The following is a 23,714-nucleotide window of genomic DNA, read 5'->3' on the forward strand; positions in this document are numbered from 1 at the left end:
TCACACATCATCGGAGAGGCTATGGTATTGATGTAGAAGCCCTCCGTGATCGATTCCCCCTACGGCGGAGCTCCGGAAAAGGTCCCAAGATGGGATCTCTTGGGTACAAAAGGTTGCGGTGGTGGAAATAGGGTTTCGTGGTGCTCCTGGATGTTTTCGGGGTATATGGGTATATATAGGAGGAAGAAGTAGGTCGGTGGAGCTACGAGGGTGGAGGGCGCGCCTAGTGGGTAGGCGCGCCCCCTGCCTCGTGGCCTCCTTGTTGATTTCTTGATGTCCACTCCAAGTCCTTTGGATCATGTTTGTTCCAAAAATAACTCTCCCAAAGGTTTCATTCCTTTTGGATTCCGTTTCATATTCCTTTTCTGCGAAACACCGAAATAGGCAAAAAAACAGCAATTTGAACTGGGCCTTGGGTTAGTAGGTTAGTCCCAAAAATAATATAAAAGTGTATAAATAAGCCCATTAACATCCAAAACAGATAATATAATAGCATGGAACAATCAAAAATTATAGATACGTTGGAGACGTATCAAGCATCCCCAAGCTTAATTCATGCTCGTCCTCGAGTAGGTAAATGATAAAAACAGAATTTTTGATGTGGAATGCTACCTAGCACATTTCTCAATGTAATTTTCTTTATTGCGGCATGAATGTTCAGATCCAAAAGATTCAAGATAAAAGTTTAATATTGACATAAAAATAGTAATATTTCAAGCATACTAACAAGCAATTATGTCTTCTCAGATAACATGGCCAAAGAAAGTTATCCCTACAAAATCATAGAGTCTTTCTATGCTCTATCTTCACCACACAAAATATTTAAATCATGCACAACCCTGATGACAAGCCAAGCAATTGTTTCATACTTTTGATGTTCTCAAACTTTTTCAATCTTCACGCAATACATGAGCGTGAGCCATGGACATGGCACTGTAGGTGGAATAGAATGGTGGTTGTGGAGAAGACAAAAAGGAGAAGATATTCTCACATCAACTAGGTGTATCAACGAGCTATGGAGATGCCCCTCAATAGATATCAATGAGAGTGAGTAGGGATTGCCATGCAATGGATGCACTAGAGCTATAAGTGTATGAAAGCTCAACAAAAGAAACTAAGTGGGCGTGCATCCAACTCGTTTGCGAAATTTCGTTTAAATTTTTAACCCTAGCCCTGGCCAACAAGAAAAAATAGACTGCAATAAATTGCATAAGAAGTTGCAATGAGCTATAAATTATTGAAAAAAATAGGGAATGGTCTGACTTGTGGGCCTATTAAGTTGACGCGTATGCAAGATTTTTTTACTTATTACATACGTCAAAAAACGATTCTAGCAGACGTAACCGTTGGATGGTAATCCAACGGCCGTCGTGTTTCTTCAATCTTTGATCTTCTTGCTCCAGCCGCCAAATCCAGCGCCAACGGGACCTCCTGCTCCTGCATCCTGTGGCCGGCTGTGCTTCCGCGCAGACCTCGCCACTCCCTACTACTCCCACTACTGGACAGGCCATCCCTCTACTCACCCACATCCCTCCACTGTTGTGGCTTGACCGCCTCCCGGTCATTCCCTTCCTGGGTCTCGCCGTCGTCCATCGCGCTGGTGTTCTCGGCACGGCGTGGTCAACGTTGTCAACAAACGACCACATAGGAAGAGGGATGTACATGGAGAGGCTTACAGTTGGGACCCACATGGTCCATAGCCGCACGCAATCAAGTACCTCCTTATTATGCCAAAAAGAATGAATACTCCCAATGACAGCTTGGACCCACTAGCTATATCTTCGCACGCAAGGAAGTGCCTCCTTATTACGCACAAAAAACTGAATACTCCCCCTGCTAGCTGGGACCCACCATAGTGGGAGGCTGACTTGTGTGCCTACTCAGTTGACGTGGACGGAGGGCTTTGTCAACTTAGTCAACAAATGATTCTATCACCAGTGACCGTTGGATTATTAACATCCAACGGTCGTCCTGCTTGTTCAACATCTGATTTTCTTGCTCCAGCCATCCAAACCACCGCGTGCTCTTTGCTCCCGTGGCCGGTTGTGCTACCGCAGAGGCCTCACCGCCCCATACTACTCGCACCGCTGGCCAGGCCATCCCTCTACTCACCCACACCCCCTGTTATTCTGTGGCGACGGTAGCCTCACGCCACAGCCGAATCAGTAAATCCTTGTACTCCTCTCCGCATGGGCATCCACTGCCGTGTCTTCCCCGGCTCTGTGTCGTCCCCTTCCCAGGCCTCGCCATTGTCCACCGCCTTGGTGCTCTCGGCGCGGTGTGGTCAATGTGGTCAAGGAACAACTTCCATTGGAAGAGTACTGTACATGGAGAGGCTGACAGCTGGGTCCACGGCCACAGCAAGGAAGTGCAACCTTATTACGCGCAAAATAATGATTCCTCCACCTGATAAAAGGGACCCATCGGATGGGCCACCGTATTTCACAAAAAAATATTCCCCCCTGACTGTTGGGACCCACCAGCTACATCTTCACACGCAAGAAAGTGCCTCCTTATCCTCCCTGACAGTCGGGACCCACCTGGTCGAAGCGTACGTAGTGTTGTCATTCTGGGCGCGAACGTGTACATGCATACGATCGGTCTGTCTGCAGGCTGCAGTGATGAACTATGGCCGAGTAAGGAAGGGCACGTGTCATAGTATAGGCGCGCACGTGTCTTAGTAGAGGCACGCACGTAGCATGTCACGCAGTCCCGTTAATATCGTGTACACGTAAGTACAGCCAGGGTGCAAGAAAGTAAATATGGCCACGTACATACATACGGGAAGGGTCTCGAACGCCTACTCGCACATACGTACGGCCAGGGCTCGTGTACATGGAGAGGCAGAGACGGCATCCTGTTCATCGGCAGCCAACCGACTAGGTTCGAACAGAGAAACTGCGTCATCATGTTCATCGGGAGCCAACGGAACGCGTGCTGTTCATCGGGAGCCAACCGGCTTGGATGGCACAGCCGATCGAAACGAGGCCTGGCATATCATAGAACGGAGGAAACAGCCTTCTGTTCGACCGGCCATGGTCGAAAAAGGATCCTGTTCATCGGGAGGGGTCTGGTGTACCACAAAACGGAGGAAACGGACTTCTCTTGGACCTCCTACGGTCGAAATGGGGTCATGTTGACCGGGAGGGGTGTGGCGTACCGCAAAACGAAGGAAATGGACTTGTGTTGGAATGCTATGGTCGAAACGGGGGTCATGTTCATCGGGAGGGGTGTGGCGTACCGCAAAACGGGACTCCATGGGCTACTGTTCATCTCCACCGTCGACCTCCTCCAGCATCCACGGGCTACTTTTCATCCACCGCCGACCTCCTCCAGCCTCCACCTGCGACTGTTCATCCACGGGCTCCTGTTCATCCAGCCTCCACCATTCCTCCATCGGCTACTATTCAACCAACCCTCTCCACGGGGTCCTGTTCAACCACCCCTCCACGGGCTACTGTTCATCCAGCCCTCCACCTGCTACTGTTCAACTAGCCCTCCATGGGGTCGTCCTGTTCATCCAGCCCTCCACGGGGTCCTGTTCATCCACCCCCAACTGGCTCGATCGGGGTCCTGTTCATCCAGCGGCAATGGCCTCTACTACCACGGGGTCCTGTTCATCCAACCCTCCACCGAGAACTGTTCATCCACCCCCCCCCAACAACACTCATTGTTCATCAAGAGGCAGCAGGTTCGATCGGCTTCAGTTAGCAGCAGTAGTGAAGGAATCGCTCGATCGGGTTCAGTTAACAGCCAGGGATCGATCAATCAGGTTCAGTAACGCGTAACCTGCAGTGAAATCGCTCAGGTTCGGTAGGCGAACGCCTCACTCGGGTTCAGATAGAGCGCAACGCCTCGCACACACGTGCGTACGTGTACAAGAGAAACGCGCAAACCTTTGTGCATCTCTCGGCCTCGACGACCCACCGTAACCGGGAACCCCCCGATATTTTCCTCGCCCTCACTTCTACCACGGTTTTTTCCGTCATGGACGGTCCAAAGAATGTCATGCAGCTGCGTCTCCGACCCGCCCAGGACGAAAAGCCCATTTTCTGTCATGATTTTTTCTCATAGAAGTAGGAGCCCACCACATATATGATGATATTGGCTTTTCTCACAATTATCATCATAGAAGTGTCATAAGTATGATAGGAAAAAAATCCGTTCAGCCCAAAATGTCATTGTAACGCCCCGTATGTAACTTCAAATATTTGTATTCCAACTCTTGCCATTTTCGGCACTAAGTTATGATATTCCTCGTTGTTGGGTTTTGTCTTTGTTTTGCATTTTGCCCTTGTCTTGCATCTCATATCATGTCATCGTGTGCATCGCATTTGCATACGTGTTCGTCTCATGCATCTGAGCATTTTCCCCGTTGTCTGTTTTGCATTCCGGCGCTCTTATGTCCTCCGGCGTCCCCTTTTGCCTCTTTTCGTGTGCGGGTTCTAAACGTTCTCAGATTGGACCGAGACTTGCCAAGCGGCCTTGGTATACTACCGGTAGACCGCCTGTCAAGTTTCGTGCCATTTGGACTTTGTTTGATACTCCAACGGTTAACCGAGGAACCGTAAAGGCCTTGTGTGTGTTGCAGCCCAACACCCCTTCAAAGTGGCACAAAACCCAGCTAAACCCCCTCCATCCTCTTAGTCTTTCGATCACGATCGCGTGGCCTAAAACCGTGCTCCATTTGCAGTCTCCTAGCTCCTTCTATCTATAAATAGGTGCATCCCCCCGAATTTTGCGGATGAAACCCTAACCTACTTCCCCTCGCGCCGCCGGACATTTCCTATCCACCGGGCGGACGTGTCCGCCTCCTCCATCGCCGCCACATGTCAGCGCCGGATTCGCCGCCGCCGTGCGCCCACTTCGCCGCCTACCGCGCGGGCCCGTGAGCCCAGATCCGGCCCCCACCGGGCACGAACCAGGCCGCCGCCAACCGCCGACCCCGCCGCCCGGCTCGCCTCCTCCGCCTCCCGAGCTCATCACCGGCCGCCTCCTCCACGTCTCCGGCCACCGCCCCGCCATCGCCGGACGCCACCACCTCGCCGGTCGCCGCACGCGCCATCGCCGGCCTCCTTCTCCGCCCCCACCCGACCGGCCTCCTCCTCGCCCACGGCAGCACCACCTTGCCGGAGACCTCGCCGGCCCCCTCCACCATCTTCGGCCGCCATCCTCCTCTTCTCCGGCGAGAGGATCCGGCCGCCTTGGGAAGCATGCCCCGATCCAGATCCGGTGCTACGGTAACCCTATGTTGACTTCGGATTTTCCCTAAGTCCCTAGTTTTTCAATATTTTTAGGCACCTTCATCATGTCATACCTCTGCACCCATAGCTCCGTTTTGGGCGTGTAGCATATCAAATTGTTCGTCTGGATGTGCTCTTCATTTCATTTCATTGCACCATGTTCATTTGAGTTCATCTTGAGGCCCTAAATGATGTTGCAAGAGTGCTATGTAACGTTAGTGTCTGCTTCTTAACAGATTATGGACATTTGTCATTTTTTTCCATGTTTAATGTGTGCCTCCTATGAACTTGATCCCTACATGTGTTTTGGGCTATGCCATGCCATCTTTACAGGGGTGTATGCCATGTATTTTTGTGATCTTTGTGGTGACTATCACAAGCATGCAAAGTAGCTCTCGTGATGTTACTAATTTCAGGGACTTAGAATTCTTCTAAGTCATTTCCCTGATGTTATTTTTATGCCATGTATTCATGTTGCTACAGAGTGATCCATGCCTCTTTTGAGCATGTTCAGTAAGGATGATTTTGAGATATTGTTATGTTCTATCCATCCATGTCTTTGTTGGCAATTATGAAGCAACCTAGCATGACTCAATATTGCTCTACTTTTGCTATAAAATGTTCCTGGCAGATTGTTTACATGTTAATCAATTTTGCCGAGGTTGTTGTAGTTGATCCATGCATGATATGAGAGTGTTCTTGCCATGGTTATCCTATTTATCATGTGTTCTTGCTGGGTGTATGATTAGTTTGTCATGCAATGCCTTGTGGTGAGCGCATCGAGCTCGCAAACATGCCTACGTAACTCTGTATTTGCCATGTTCTAGTTTTCTGCTAAGTCTGAATCTGTTAACGAAACTTGCTATGTTCACATGGTTGCCATTGTATCTTCTGATCCCTTTTGGCTTATGGTCAGTAAGGGACTTTTGTTATATACTTTGAGTAGTTTCATGCCATACCTTGCTTTGCCATGATATGTTCCTGTAGCATGTTGTTATCTTGCTCTAAACATTGCTTCCTGATGTTAATTCCTGTAGCATTAAAGTCTGTGAACCTGATATCTTTATCACTTTTGCCATGCTTATTTTGAACCTGCTATTGTGTGATTTATCCGTAGCTCAGTGTTCATATTTTGTCAAGCATCTTGAGTGGATCACTGCCATGTGCTTTTTTGCTATGTTAGAGTGCAGTAGCTTAGTTTCTTGATGCATTTTAGATGGCATCGTGCTGTTAATCGCAGCTTTGTGCCATTATTGTTTTGCTTGCCATTTGCAAACCGTGCATCCGATTCGGTGATCTATATATTGATTTCGACCGAAATCAACTCATCTTTCCAGCGGCACTCTTGGTTTTCCAAGTTGAGGCCTGGTTCAATCTCTCTTTTCCCAAGCATGCATATGGATTGCATATCACATCCCGCATATCATGCCATGTTTTGCATCATGTTGCTTGCGCATTGCACCGTGGTTGATTGTGGTTCCCTTTGCTTGTGTTCTTGATTTGGGTAGAGCAGGGAGACGAGTACGTGATCGAGGAACCCGTTGAGAACGCTTAAGAGGATCAAGTTTACGCCAACTCGGAGAACTTTGCAGGCAAGATGACCATACCCTCGAAATCACTTCTATCTTTGCTTGCTAGACGCTCGCTCTATTGCTATGACTATGCTACGATACCTACCACATGCTTTATCATGCCTCCCATATTGCCATGTCAAACCTCTAACCCACCTTGTCCTAGCAAACCGTTGTTTGGCTATGTTACCACTTTGCTCAGCCCCTCTTATAGCGTTGCTAGTTGCAGGTGAAGATTGGAGTTTGTTCCTTGTTGGAACATGCTTATTGTTGGGATATCACTATTATATCTTTTTTACTTTAATGCATCTATATACTTGGTAAAGGGTGGAAGGCTCGACCTTATGCCTGGTGTTTTGTTCCACTCTTGCCGCCCTAGTTTCCGTCATACCGGTGTTATGTTCCTTGATTTTGCATTCCTTACGCGGTCGGGTTATAATGGAAACCCCTTGACAGTTCGCCTTGAATAAAACTCCTCCAGCAAGGCCCAACCTTGGTTTTACCATTTTCCACCTAGCCTTTTCCCTTGGGTTTCGCGGACTCAAGGGTCATCTTTATTTTAAACCCCCGGGCCAGTGCTCCTCTGAGTGTTGGTCCAACCTAGAGCACCGTGCGGGGCCATCCCTTGGCAACTTGGGTTACGTTGGCTCCCGTATGCTTAGCTTATCCGGTGTGCCCTGAGAACGAGATATGTGTAGCTCCTATCGGGATTTGTCGGCACAGCGGGTGGTCTTGCTGGTTTTGTTTTACCATTGTCGAGATGTCTTGTAACCGGGATTCCGAGTCTGATTGGGCCGTCCTGGGAGAAGGAATTTCCTTCATTGACCGTGAGAGCTTGTGATGGGCTAAGTTGGGACACCCCTGCAGGGATTTGAACTTTCGAAAGCCGTGCCCGTGGTTATGGGAAGATGGGAATTTGTTAATATCCGGTTGTAGAAAATCTAAAACTTAACTTAATTAAAATGGATCAACAGCGTGTGTAGCCGTGATGGTCTCTTTTCGGCGGAGTCCGGGAAGAGAACACGGTCTCGGGTTATGCTTGAACGTAAGTATTTCTAGGATCACTTCTTGATCATAGATTCTCGAACGTGCTTTGCCTTCTCTTCTCGCTCTCTTTTGCGTATGTTAGCCACCATATATGCTAGTGCTTGCTGCAGCTCCACCTCATACCTTTTACCTACCCATAAGCTTAAATAGTCTTAATCGCGAGGGTGTGAGATTGCTAAGTCCCCGTGACTCACAGATTACTTCCAAAACCAGATGCAGGTGCCGATGATACCGTTCCAGGAGATGCGACTGAGCTCAAGTGGTTGTGCGATGAGGACTCAGGACGATACTATGTTTCCTTTCCAGATGATCAGTAGTGGAGCCCAGTCGGGGCGATCGGGGATCTTATGCATTTGGGGTTGTCTTTATTTTGGTTCCGTAGTCGGACCTTGATTGTATCTGGATGATTGTAATGCTATATTTATGTATTGTGTGAAGTGGCGATTGTAAGCCAACTATGTACCTCTTTCTTATTCAGTACATGGGATGTGTAAATATTATGTAATGCCCCGGACACACCCGCCGGTGGTCGTTACTCCTGGCGGGATCTAGACTGGCCTCACGGATCAATACTAGCCTTTTCTGCGCACTTTGTCCTCACTCGTGTGCATCCGGGAGCAACTTCCCGGTCGGTCACCCATCCTGACACTACTCCAAGTAGAGCACGCTTAACTTTGGAGTTCTGTCTGAATGGACTCCCGGAAAAGAAGGAATTCCTTATTGATATGAGTAGTCTACCATCCCTATTAAGCCAGGCTATCACATACACCCCCGACTCAGAGGAACCGACATCCTCGTCGGGCCACAGGAACGTTCCCTCTTGGCACATACGTCTGTGCATCCAGTCCGGTACATGTGCCATGCCGGGTGCCACGACGGGTCACAAACGTCATGAACAACATGACCGCGCACCTGTCCGCAACCATCCGTGTAACCGTGAGGGTCGGCTCTGATACCAACTTGTAACACCCTCGATGCGACTATATCTCCCACGTGTCGAGGCACGACTTAGAGGCATAATCGCATTGAAGGCATATGTAGCAAGTTAGGCAATCTTCACAACATCCCATGGAATATGATAATAAAAGGGGAGATAACATAGTTGGCTTACACTCGCCACGTCAATCAAGTACATAAATAACATTACATCAACCAAACACTCATGGCACGACTACGGCGCCAAAATAAAAGAGAACCCAACATGCGACAACGGTCCCAATCACCACCAACTGGGCACCACTACTGATCATCAGGAAAGGAAACATAGTAACGTTGAGAGTCTTCGTCGAACTCCCACTTGAGCTCAAACGCGTCTCCTGGAGCGGAATCATCAGGCCCTGCATCTGGTGTAATAGTAATCTGTGAGCCACAGGGACTCAGCAATCTCACGCCCTCGCGATCAAGACTATTTAAGCTTAACAGGTATGGCAAGGTAAATATATGTGGAGCTGCAGCAAGCGACTAGCAAGTATGGTGGCTACTTATTCGCAAAAGAGAGCGAGAAGAGGAGGCAAAGCGCGTGCGAGAAACTAGAGAGCAACCTGCGCAAACATTACTCCAACACCGTGTCCACTTCCCGGACTCCGTCGAGAAGAGGCCATCACGGTAACACACTCGGTTGATTCATTTTAATTAAGTTAAGGTTCAAGTTATCTACAACTGGACATTAACAAATTCCCATCTGCCCATAACCGCGGGCACGGCTTTCGAAAGTTCAGTCCCTGCAGGGGAGTCCCAACTTAGCCCATGACAAGCTCTCACGGTCAACGAAGGAATAGACCTCCTCCCAAGACGTTCCGATCAGACTCGGTATCTCGGTTATTCAAGACACTTCGACAGGTTAAAACAAGACCAGCAACACCGCCCGAATGTGCCGACAAATCCCGATAGGAGCTGCACATATCTCTTTCTCAGGGCACACTCAGATTATCTTAGGTACGGGTAGGCCAGCCCAGAGTTTCCCCTGGTGGCCACCGGCAGCTGACAGGTGGACCAACACTCAGAGGAGCACTGGCACGGGGGGTTTAAAATAATGATGACCCTTGCGTCTGTAGAACCCAAGGGAAAGAAAAGGCTAGGTGGAAAATGGTAAAACCAAGGTTGGGCATTGCTGGAAAAGCTTTAATCAAGGCGAACTATCAAGGGATTCCCATTATAACCCAACCGCGTAAGGAACGCAAAATCCGGGAACATAACACCGATATGACGGAAACTAGGGCGGCAAGAGTGGAACAAAACACTAGGCGAGAGGCCGAGCCTTCCACCCATTACCAAGTGTATAGATGCATTAAGATAACATAGCAATATAATGATATCCCAACAAGTAAATAAATGTTCCAACAAGGAACGGGCTCCAATCTTCACCTGCAACTAGCAACGCTATAAGAGGGGGCTGAGCAAAGCAGTAACATAGCCAATCAACGGTTTGCTAGGACATGGGGGGTTAGAGGTTTGACATGGAAATTTGGGAGGCTTGCAAGAAAGTGGTACGCATCGTAGCAATGGCATAGCAAAAGAGCGAGCAAACTAGCATAGCAAAGATAGTAGTGATTTCGAGGGTATGATCATCTTGCCTGCACAGTTGTCAGAGTTGACGGGATCCTCGAAAGCAAACTCAACGGGCTCCTCGTTAGAAAACTCGTCTCCCGGCTCTACCCAAACAAGACAAACAAGCAACAAGGACACAATCAACCACGTGCAAGGATCGAACAAGACAATGCAAGGATGGTATGCTATGCGGGATGCGATGCGGGATGCAAAATGCAAGATATGACCGGAAATGCAAGATCCTGGCCTTAACTTGGAAATCGAAGGGTGCCACTGGAAAGATGAGATGAAATCGCTTGAAAACGATATAAAGAACGCTGGAATCGGAGTTACGGTTTGGAAATGGCAAGCGATTCAAATATGACACCGGTCTGCGATTTACAGCAAGTAGCCATCTAAATGCAATGAGATGAACATGCTACAGCAACCAAACAAGACAACAAAATACATGGCAGGGATGCATTCAAGATTCTTAACAAAAGTCTAGCACTGAGCTACGGCCAATTCATCCATTAACAGGTTCAAACAAGCATGGAAAAGGCATATGGTAAACAGATCTCAGACTTAGTGAAATTAACACTTGTCTGGAATTTCAGATCAGGTAGCCCTCTTCGGAGCAACAAAACTACGTGCTACAGGACCTGAACATGGCAAAGTAAAGCATGGCATGGAGCTACTCAAAGAGCTTAACAAAAGTCCCTTAGTTGAGCCAAAAGGGATCAGAAAATACAATTGCAAGCATGTGAACATAGCAAAAACATAATCAGTTTTCATACTTAGTGAAAACTGGAGCAAGCTGAAATATAACTCAAGTAGGCATGTTTACGAGCTCGATGCACTCACTACAGAGCAAGTCATGGCAAGACAATAATACACCCATCAAGAAGGCACAAAATGCAAGCTAGACATGGCAAGAACAATAGCATAGCATGCACGGATCAAGTACAACATCATCGGCAAAATTGCAAACAAGTTGAAAATCTGCCCAGATTCACAAAGTAGCAAAAGTAGAGCTCGATTGACTCAAGCTAGGGTGCTCCATAATTGCAAACAAAGACATGGATGGATAGAGCACTACAATATTAACAAAATATTTTTACTGATCATCCTCAAAAGAGGCACGGATCACTAGGAAACAACATGAACATATGGCATCATGAGATAAACAGCTCCAGGACTTAGTGAAATTACTAAGTCCCTGAAAACAGAATTAGCAAGTGCACCACTTTTCAAGCTTGCACTAGTCACCACACACATCACAAAAATACGTGGGTTGCACCTCTAGAAAGATGACAAAACGCTTAACAAAACACATGTAGAGCATCAGGGCATATCATGCACACATTAATCATGACAAAAATGACAAAAACCTAAATGGAGTAGTAGATCTGACAATAATCTCAAGTAGCCCTCTTCTAACAGCATTTCGGGCATCAAGATGAACTCAAATAAAAATGATGCAATGGAACGAAATGATGTACTCTCTGAGATGAACATTTTGATATGCTATATGCATTAATCGGAGTTACGGATGCAAAGTTACGGAGCTACGAACATGAGCACTTGGGCTGAAAATTTCGGGAGTTAGAGAAAAAAATGACCTAGGGTTTCCAGATCTACACGCAAACCGAGGCGGCGGCGCGAGCACTGTGGGTGGCGAGGCGGCGGCGCACGGCGGCCGGCGGGGTCCGGTCGCTGGGGCGGAGACGGGCGCGGGCGACGGAGATCAGGCGCGGGCGGCGGAGGCCTTTGGGCCGCGGGGGCCTGAAGCGGGCCGCCCGGGCCGGCGGCGGGGCGGTGTGGTGGCGCCACGTGGCGGGCGGCGGTTGGCGGCGGTGACGAGCGGACACGTCCGGCCAGATTCAGACGTGTCCGGCTTGTGCGGGGGCGATTTCTAGGGTTTGAGAGGGAGGAGATCCGCGAATTTTGGGATGGGGCTAAATATATAGGTAGAGGGAGCTAGGAGAGTCCAAATGAGGTGCAGTTTTCGACCACGCGATCGTGATCGAACGCTCTAGATGATGGAGCAGAGTTAGGTGGGTTTTGGGCCAAATTGGAGGGGTGTTGGGCTGCAACACACACGAGGCCTTTTCGGTCCCTCGGTTAACCGTTGGAGTATCAAACGAAGTCCAAATGATACGAAACTTGACAGGCGGTCTACCGGTAGTAAACCAAGGCCGCTTGGCAAGTCTCGGTCCAATCCGGAAATGTTTAATCCCCACACACGAAAAAAAGGTAGAAATGACCACCGGAGGAGAACGAAGCGCCGGAATGCAAAACGGACAACGGGGAAAAAGCTCGAATGCATGAGATGAACACGTATGCAAATGCAATGCACATGATGACATGATATGAGATGCATGACAACGATCACAACACACAGAGACAAAGACCCGAACCTGAGAAAATAAATTAACTTAACGCTGGAAACGGCAAGAGTTGGAGTACAAATTGGGAAAATTACATCCGGGGTGTTACATATACCTTTGCGCCGGCATCTCAGTCCGGACTGCATTCCTTTTTTCCCCACGGGGTCCTGCGGCCCCTCGTTGGCTAGCCGCCGCAGGTTCGGCCTCCTGCCTCAGAAATCTCCCCTGCAAAACACGGTTGTCGTCAGAAACACCGGAATACGTGAGAGTGGAATCTCTCTCAAGGGAATGAGACTCCGGTTTCTGTCACCTGGGAGGCCGGGATTAACCCTGGGTAATCAGCCGTGATGGCTACCAAGGTATTGTCCTTGCTTAGCTGATGGAACACCCCGTCGATAAGCTCCACCGATATGTCTGGGTCCTCTTCGGAGTCCGGATCGAGGGACCGTTCTGGGTCCTCAGGGCTGTGGAGGGCGGCTGTTTATATCCTTTACCTCCTGTCGCAGTTCCTGCACTGAAGTCGTTAGACTACATATCTAATCGTGGGAGTATAAAACAGACGGGCAAGCGCAATTATTCACTTACCCAACTTGGAGGATCGTACATAGTAAATCCGGCCTGCGGATTGACTTGGAGGAATTCCTCCTTTTCTCCCTTGTACAAAGAGGATAAGATCTTTACTAGGGCGGCAGCTGAGGCCGGCCCCTTACGACCGTAACGGGTGGCGTCATCCTCCCCGTTGAAATCCCACATGGGGTGGCCTCTATATTGAAGCGGCTGCACCCCTCGCATAATGCATGCGGCCATGACTCCAATCATGGTTAGTACGGAATGAGCCAACAGTCTTATCCGGCCCATCAGGTAAAGGACGTCTCTGTCGCTTTCTTTCTGAGAGCTCCGCGGACGCCAGCTCAAGCGTTTCTTCAATGGGGCACTGTTGAACTCAGGGAGACCGACCCGGATAGGGTCCGGTAGCGGGATGTCATCTATGTAAAACCATTCCGAAGGCTAGTCCTCGGACGCCTTCTTTGGGGTTCCGGATAGGTATCCGGTCCCGGCGATGCGCCGTACTTCGGCTCCGCCCACTTGGTATGTAGACCCCTCTCGAGAATGGGGCACCAGGCAGAATAACCTCTTCCACAGCGTGAAATGAGCCTCAACGCCTAAAAATAGCTCGCAAAGGGCGACGAAACCCACAATATGTAATACGAAGGCAAGCGTGAGATTGTGCAGCTGGAGGCCGTAGAACTCCAGAAGCCCGCGGAGAAATGGATGAATTGGAAACCCAAGTCCCCTTATTAGATAGGGGACGAGGCACACCCGCTCTCCTTTAGAAGGATTGGGGGTGCTCTCCGCTTGTTTTCCGCCATTATAGGTGGCGAGATCGGCTCGGACCGGGACCATGTATGCCTGAGGGAGAAATCCCTTGGCCTGAAGCGACACTAACTCGCTATGCGGGATGGTGCAACTCTCCCAGTCCCCGGGTTTGGGACCGGAGGGGCGAGGGGAGGAGCTGCGACGGCTGGTCATGTTGGAATGGACCTTTGCTGGAAGCGCTTTGATGATAACTCGCGGAGAGGAGAATATGTGGTTTGGACCTAAATCCCCATCCCGTTAAATAGGCGGCTCGTTTATACGGCTAGGGGCGTGGATGTAAAAACGCCCTGGCTTTTCGCATTCGTTTGACACGTGGAAGACGGCCATTATTGGGCGTGGGAGTTGAGGAGCGCTACATTACAAAAATCGGACATTATTCCTACAGGTACACAGGATTTGGAGAAGAACCCGCCTTGCAATGCCGAACAATCTGCGCGCCGGACTCATCGTCATTGAAGCCTGGTTCGGGGGCTACTGAGGGAGTCCTGGATTAGGGGGTGTTCGGGTAGCCGGACTATACCTTCAGCCGGACTCCTGGACTATGAAGATACAAGATTGAAGACTTGGTCCCGTGTCCGGATGGGACTTCCCTTGGCATGGAATGCAAGCTTGGCGATGCGGATATTCAAGATCTCCTACCATTGTAACCAACTCTGTGTAACCCTAACCCTATCCGGTGTCTATATAAACCGGAGGGTAGTAGTCCGTAGGACATCAACTCCATATACAACAATCATAGCATAGGCTAGCTTCTAGGGTTTAGCCTCCTTGATCTCGTGGTAGATCTACTCTTGTACTACCCATATCATCAATATTAATCAAGCAGGACGTAGGGTTTTACCTCCATCGAGAGAGCCCGAACCTGGGTAAAACATCGTGTTCCCTGCCTCCTGTTACCATCCGGCCTAGACGCACAGTTCGGGACCCACTACCCGAGATCCGCCGGTTTTGACACCGACAGGCACACTGAAAGATCTACTAATAAGAAAGTGCATGTGATAGAAGAAATTAATGTTTTGAGTGGGAAGATGGATGAACTTATTAAATTATTTGCTACTAAGAGTGTTTGTTCTGATCCTAATGATATGCCTTTGTCTACTTTGATTGAGAATAATAATGAATCTATGGATGTGAATTTTGTTGGTAGGAATAATTTTGGCAACAACGCGTATAGAGGAAAATTCAATCCTAGGCCTTATCCTAGTAATCCCTCTAATAATTATGGTAATTCCTACAACAATTCTTATGGAAATTATAATAAGATACCCTCTGATTTTGAATCTAATATTAAAGAATTTATTTCTTCGCAAAAGAATTTTAATGCTATGATTGAAGAAAAATTGCTTAAGATTGATGATTTGGCTAGGAACGTTGATAGAATTTCTCTTGATGTTGATTGTTTGAAACTTAGATCTATTCCCCCTAAGCATGATATCAATGAGTCTCTCAAAGCCATGAGAATTTCCATTGACGAGTGCAAAGAAAGAATCGCTAGGATGCGTGCTAAAAAAGATGCCTTTATTAAAGCGTGTTCTTCTAGTTCCTATGAAAATAATGATGAAGATCTAAAAGTTATCGATGTGTCCCCTATTAAATATTTGTTTTGCAATATTAATCTTGATAATGATGGGACTGAATATGATCCACCTTCACCTAGAAGGCGTTCTAAAAATTTGGAGTATTTAGGTCTTGATGGTGAAATTGATAAAAGTGGGATTAAAAGAAATAAAACCCTAGACGATGCTAAACCCACTATATTGGATTTCAAGGAATTTAATTATGAAAATTGCTCTTTAATTTATTTTATTTCCTTGTTGCAATCCTTGCTAAAATCTCCCCATGCTTATAGTCAAAATAAAGTCTTTAACGAACATATCGTTGATGCCTTGATGCAATCTTATGAAGAAAAACTTGAATTGAAAGTTTCTATCCCTAGAAAACTTTATGATGAGTGGGAACCTACTATTAAAATTAAAATTAAAAACTATGAGTTTTATGCTTTGTCTGATTTGGGTGCTAGTGTCTCTACTATTCCCAAAACTTTGTGTGATTTGCTAGATTTCCGTGATTTTGATGATTGCTCTCTAAACTTGCATCTTGCGGATTTCACTATTAAAAAACCCATGGGAAGAATTAATGATGTTCTTATTGTTGCAAATAGGAATTATGTGCCCGTATATTTTATTGTTCTTGATATAGATTGCAATCCTTCTTACCCTATTATTCTCGGTAGACCTTTTCTTAGAACGATTGGTGCAATTATTGATATGAAGGAAGGGAATATTAGATTTTAATTTCCATTCAAAAAGGGCATGGAACACTTCCCTAGAAATAAAATAAAATTACCATATGAATCTATCATGAGAGCCACTTATGGATTGCCTACCAAAGATGGCAATACCTAGATCTATTCTTGCTTGTTATGCCTAGCTAGGGGCGTTGAACGATAGCGCTTGTTTGAGGCAACCCAAATTTATTTTTATTCCTTGCTTTTTGCTCCTGTTTAGTAATAACTAAATTATTTAGCCTCTGTTTTGTTTGTGTTTTTTGTGTATAATTAGTGTTTGTGCCAATTAGAACCGTTAGGAAGACTTGGGGAAAGTCTTGTTGAACTTGCTGTAAAAAACAGAAACTTTAGCGCTCACGAGAACTGCTGTCATTTTTATTTGGGAAGTGATATTTAGTTAATTATTTTTGCATATGATTAATAGATAAATTCCTCACGTCCATAAATTTATTTTAGAATTTTTGGGGTTCCAGATCTTGCTCTAGCTACAGATTACTACAGACTGTTCTGTTTTTTGACAGATTCTGTTTTTCGTGTGTTGTTTGCTTATTTTGATGAATCTATGGTTAGTAAAATAGTTTATAATCCATAGAGAAGTTGTAATACAGTATGTTTAACACCAATATAAATAAATAATGAGTTCATTACAGTAACTTGAAGTGGTGTTTTGTTTTCTTTCGCTAACGGAGCTCACGAGATTTTCTACTTTAAGTTGTGTTGTGAAGTTTTGAAGTTTTGGGTAAAGATTTGATGGATTATGGAACAAGGAGTGGAAAGAGCCTAAGATTGGGGATGCCCATGGCACCCCCAAGATAATATAAAGACACCTAAAAGCCAAATCTTGGGGATGCCCCGGAAGGCATCCCCTCTTTCATCTACTTCTATCGGTAACTTTACTTGGAGCTATATTTTTGTTCACCACATGATATGTGTTTTGCTTGGAGCAACTTTCATGATTTGAGTCCTTGCTTGTTAGTCTACCACAATCATCCTTGCTGTACACACCTTTTGAGAGATCCATACATGATTTGGAATTTGATAGAATACTCTATGTGCTTCACTTATATCTTTTGAGCTTTATAATTTTGCTCTGGTGCTTCACTTATATCTTTTAGAGCACGGTGGTGGATTTGTTTTATAGAAACTATTGTTCTCTCATGCTTCACTTAGATTATTTTGAGAGTCTTAATAGCATGCTAATTTTCTTAAAATCCTAATATGCTTGGTATGCAAGATTAATAATAAAACTTTCTTATGAGTGTGTTGAATATTAAGAAAAGTTTGATGCTTGGTGATTGTTTTGAGATATGGAGGTAATAATATCAAAGTCATGCTAGTGGAGTAGTTGTGAAATTGAGAAATACTTGTGTTGAGGTTTGCAAGTCCCGTAGCATGCACGTATGGTAAACGTTATGCAACAAATTTGAAACATGAGGTGTTATTTGATTGTCTTCCTTATGAGTGGCGGCCGGGGACGAGCGATGGTCTTTTCCTACCAATCTATCCTCCTAGGAGCATGCGCGCAGTACCGAGGTTTTTGATGACTTGTAGATTTTTGCAATTATTATGTGAGTTCTTTATGACTAATGTTGAGTCCATGGATTATACGCACTCTCACCCTTCCATCCTTGCTAGCCTCTTCGGTGCCGTGCATTGCCCTTACTCACATTGAGAGTTGGCGCAAACTTCGTCGGTGCATCCAAACCCCGTGATATGATACGCTCTTTCACACATAAACCTCCTTATATCCTCCTCAAAACAGCCACCATACCTACCTATTATGGCATTTCCATAGCCATTCCGAGATATATTGCCATGCAACTTTCCACCATTCCATTCATCATGACACATTTATCATTGTCATATTGCTTAGCATGATCATGTAGTTGACATAGTATTTGTGGCAAAGCCACCGTTCATAATTCTTTCATACATGTCACTCTTAGTTCATTGCATATCCCGGTACACCGCCGAAGGCATTCACATAGAGTCATCTATGTTCTAGTATTGAGTTGTAATCATTGAGTTGTAAATAAATAGAAGTGTGATGATCATCATTATTAGAGCATTGTCCCAAGTGAGGAATAAAAAAAGAAAGAGAAAGGCCATAAAAAAGAGAAGGCCCAAAAAAAGAGAGAAAGGCCATAAAAAAGAGAAAAGGCCCAAAAAATGAGAGAAAAAGAGAGAAGGGACAATGTTACTATCCTTTTAACACACTTGTGCTTCAAAGTAGCACCATGATCTTCATAGTAGAGAGTCTCTCATGTTATCACTTTCATATACTAGTGGGAATTTTTCATTATAGAACTTGGCTTGTATATTCCAACAATGGGCCTCCTCAAGTGCCCTAGGTCTTCGTGAGCAAGCAAGTTGGATGCACACCCACTAGTTTCTTTTGTTGAGCTTTCATACATTTATAGCTCTAGTGCATCCGTTGCATGGCAATCCCTACTCCTTGCATTAACATCAATCGGTGGGCATCTCCATAGCCCATTAATTAGCCTCGTTGATGTGATACTTTCTCCTTTTTTGTCTTCTCCGCATAACCCCCCTCATTATATTCTATTCCACCCATAGTGCTATGTCCATGGCTCGTGCTCATATATTGCGTGAAAGTTTATAGGTTTGAGATTACTAAAGTATGAAACAATTGCTTGGCTTGTCATCGGGGTTGTGCATGATGAGAGCATTCTTGTGTGACGAAAATGAAACATGACTAAACTATATGATTTTGTAGGGATGAACTTTCCTTGGCCATGTTATTTTGAGAAGACATAATTGCTTAGTTAGTATGCTTGAAGTATTATCATTTTTATGTCAATATGAACTTTTGTCTTGAATCTTTCGGATCTAAATATTCATACCACAATTAAGAAGAATTACATTAAAATTATGCCAAGTAGCACTCCGCATCAAAAATTCTGTTTTTATCATTTACCTACTCGAGGACGAGTAGGAATTAAGCTTGGGGATGCTTGATACGTCTCCAACGTATCTATAATTTTTGATTGCTCCATGCTATATTATCTACTATTTTGTACTATATTGGGCTTTATTTTCCACTTTTATATTATTTTTGGGACTAACCTATTAACCTGAGGCCCAGACCAGAATTGCTGTTTTTTGCCTATTTCAGTGTTTCGGAGAAACAGAATATCAAACAGAGTCCAAACGGAATGAAACCATCGGAAATGTGATTTTCTCATCACATAAGATCCAGGAGACTTGGACCCTCCATCAAGAAAGCCACGAGGCGGTCACGAGGGTGGAGGGCGCCCCCCTAGGGCGCGCCCCCCTGCCTCGTGGGCCCCTCGAAGCTCCACCGACGTACTTCTTCCTCCTATATATATCCACGTACCCCCAAACGATCGGGGACGGAGCCAAAAACCTAATTCCACCGCCATAACTTTCTGTATCCACGAGATCCCATCTTGGGGCCTGTTCCGGAGGTCCACCGGAGGGGGCATCGATCACGGAGGGCTTCTACATCATCATCCAAGCCCCTCCTATGAAGTGTGAGTAGTTTATTTCAGACCTACATGTCCATAGTTAGTAGCTAGATGGCTTCTTCTCTCTTTTTGGATCTCAATACAATGTTCTCTCCCTCTCTCGTGGAGATCTATTCGATGTAATCTTCTTTTTGCGGTGTGTTTGTTGAGACCGATGAATTGTGGGTTTATGATCTAGTCTATCTATGAATAATATTTGAATCTTCTTTGAATTCTTTTATGTATGATTGGTTATCTTTGCAAGTCTCTTCGAATTATCAGTTTGGTTTGGCCTACTAGATTGGTTGTTCTTGCCATGGGAGAAGTGCTTAGCTTTGGGTTCGATCTTGCGGTGTCCTTTCCCAGTGACAGAAGGGGCAGCAAGGCACGTATTGTATCATTGCCATCGAGGATAACAAGATGGGATTTTTATCATATTGCATGAAACTATCCCTCTACATCATGTCATCTTGCTTAAGGCATTACTCTGTTTTTAACTTAATACTCTAGATGCATGCTGGATAGCGGTCGATGAGTGGAGTAATAGTAGTAGATGCAAGCAGGAGTTGGTCTACTTGTCTCGGACATGATGCCTATACACATGATCATACCTAGATATTCTCATAACTATGTTCAATTCTGTCAATTGCTCAACAGTAATTTGTTCATCCACCGTAGAATACTTATGCTCTTGAGAGAAGCCACTAGTGAAACCTATGGCCCCCGGTTCTCTTTCTCATCATGTCAATCTCCATCACTTTATTATTGCTTTGCTTTTAATTTGCCTTTTACTTTTTACTTTGCATCTCTATACCAAAAATACCAAAAATATTATTTATCATCTCTATCAGATCTCACTTTTGTAAGTGACCGTGAAGGGATTGACAACCCCTAAGCGCGTTGGTTGCGTTGAGCTATTGTTTTTGTGTAGGTACGAGGGACTCGCGCGTAGCCTCCTACTGGATTGATAACTTGGTTCTCAAAAACTGAGGGAAATACTTACGCTACTTTGCTGCATCATCCTCTCCTCTTCGGGGACATCCAACGCAGTGCTCAAGAGGTAGTAGTCAGTTTGTCTAAAAAAATTGATGGGGTCAGTGACCATTTTTTACTGGGTTCACATGACCAAATAAATACCTACGCACACGTAGCAGGCAAATTCCGTTGGGTTCACTTGAACCCAACGCTTATAGGCTGGCTCCGCCGCTGATAGAACCTATGCTATGGCATAGGGAATGACTTTCATTTTTTCTCTATCTTCTGTAGTGGTAGAGCATTGAGTCTGACTCAACTTCACACCTTGTAACACAGGAAAGAACCCTTTCTTTGATTGATCCATTTTGAACTTTTTCAAAACTTTATCAAGGTATGTGCTTTGTGAAAGTCCAATTAAGCGTCTTGATCTATCTCTATAGATCTTGATGCCTAATATATAAGCAGCTTCACCGAGGTCTTTTATTGAAAAATTCTTATTCAAGTATCCTTTTATGCTATCCAGAAATTCTGTATTATTTCCAATCAACAATATGTCATCCACATATAATATTAGAAATTCTATAGAGCTCCCACTCACTATCTTGTCAATACAGGCTTCTCCAAAAGTCTGTATAAAACCATACGCTTTGATCACACTATCAAAGCGTATATTCCAACTCCGAGAGGTTTGCACCAGTCCATAAATGGATCGCTGGAGCTTGCACACTTTGTTAACACCTCTTGGATCGACAAAACCTTCTGGTTGCATCATATAAAACTCTTCTTTAAGATATCCATTAAGGAATGCAGTTTTGACATCCATTTGCCAAATTTCATAATCATAAAATGCGGCAATTGCTAACATGATTCGGACAGACTTAAGCATCGCTACGGGTGAGAAGGTCTCATCGTAGTCAACTCCTTGAACTTGTCGAAAATCTTTCGTGACAAGTCGAGCTTTGTAGACAGTAACATTACCGTCAGCGTCAGTCTTCTTCTTGAAGATCCATTTATTCTCTATTGCTTGCCGATCATCGGGCAAGTCAACCAAAGTCCACACTTTGTTCTCATACATGGATCCCATCTCAGATTTCATGGCTTCAAGCCATTTTGCGGAACCTGGGCTCATCGCCGGAGTGGGCCGCCGAAGTTGCCCTCACGACGCTGGTCCATGTCCCCATCTTTCACCGACGATGATTGAACAGTGAAATGATATTTGGGGAGCGAGCTAGTGTGCTTGACACGCCGGCTGTGGACTATAGCCGACACACCTTCTCGCATAAGCCATAGGTGTACTATACACCGACGATGGTCCAAGATATTTTGTATTGCATCTCACACGGTTGGTTATAATAAACTGTGTGCAATCTACTTGATTTTTCATCTTGATTTGAATTACATAATGGGGTCACAGCGGCAATGGGGGGGTGTTTGAATTGCTAGAACTTTTATCTGCAGTGAACATGCAACTATATGTGTGTCATAAAAAATTGGAATTATTTAGGGTTCGTTTGGACATTTAATACATTAAATTGGTTTTCTAGCCATTTCAGGTGCACAATTTAAAATTAAACTAAATGCACATGCTCCGGTGAACCAACATGGGTTGTAAAATCATATATGTGTCCATGGGTTTATGCTTATGTCCCATGCAAGAAATGGGGATGAATTTCGAACACCATGGCACCGTGGCTCTTCGGCAAATGTTGAGGTACTTGATTTTCTAATTGTAGTAAATCCGAAACCCGTCTGAAATTCATGAACCTTGGCATGCTATCATGGAATGGCATCAACATGCTGGGGTAAAAAATATTGTCCCGTTTGGGGCAGGTTATAGTATAAGCTTCTCACAAGAAGCCTCATGGTTCCGTTAGGGAAACGTGACACCTTTGTGGACAAAACGATATTCGTCGCCTCCTCTTGCTTTCAATTTTTTCCTGCTGTCAATATAGAACAATAGGAGTGTCGTGTTAAGTTTGAAATTTTTCGGCGATCGTTTGGACATTTTTATACGTTAACTGAGTTTTCTAGGCATTTATGTGCATAATTCAAAATTGAACTACATGCACACGCTCTAGTCCATAAAAATGGGTTGCAAAATCGAATGTGTGTCCTTGGTTGCAAGCTTAGGTCACATGCAAGAAATGAGAATGAATGTCAAACACCTTGACACTGTCGCTCGGCCGCTAACATTGAGATACATGGTTTTAAAATTCTAGTAAACCGAAAACTCTTCTAAAATTCATGAAACTTGACATGATATCATGGAACGACATCGACATGCCGTGGTAAAAATATTGTCCCATTTGGGGTAGGTTTGGGTATAAGCTTCTTGCAAACCAGAGCTTCTCTCACAACAAGCCTGATGGTTTCGGTAGGGAACGTGCCACCTTGGGGGACGAAACGATATATGTCGCCTCTTCTTACTTACAAATTTTTTATCGTGTCAACATAGAACAACAGGAGTGTTGTGTCAATTTTTGGGATTTTTCGGGGTTCCACTACAAAAAAAGACACATCCATGACTGTAACACCCACGATGCGGCTATATCTCCCACGTGTCGGAGCACGACTTAGAGGCATAACCGCATTGTAGGCAATGTCGCAAGAGGGGTAATCTTTACACATCCCATGTACTGAATAAGAAAGAGGTACATAGTTGGCTTACAATTGCCACTTCACACAATACATAAATATAGCATTACAATCATCCAGATACAATCAAGGTCCAACTATGGAACCAAAATAAAGACAACCCCAAATGCATAAGATCCCCGACCGCCTCGATTGGGCTCCACTACTGATCGTCT

Source organism: Triticum urartu, chromosome 6A (assembly GCF_056163025.1).
Source record: "Triticum urartu cultivar PI428250 chromosome 6A, HENAU_Tu73, whole genome shotgun sequence".
Classification (NCBI taxonomy): Eukaryota; Viridiplantae; Streptophyta; class Magnoliopsida; order Poales; family Poaceae; genus Triticum; species Triticum urartu.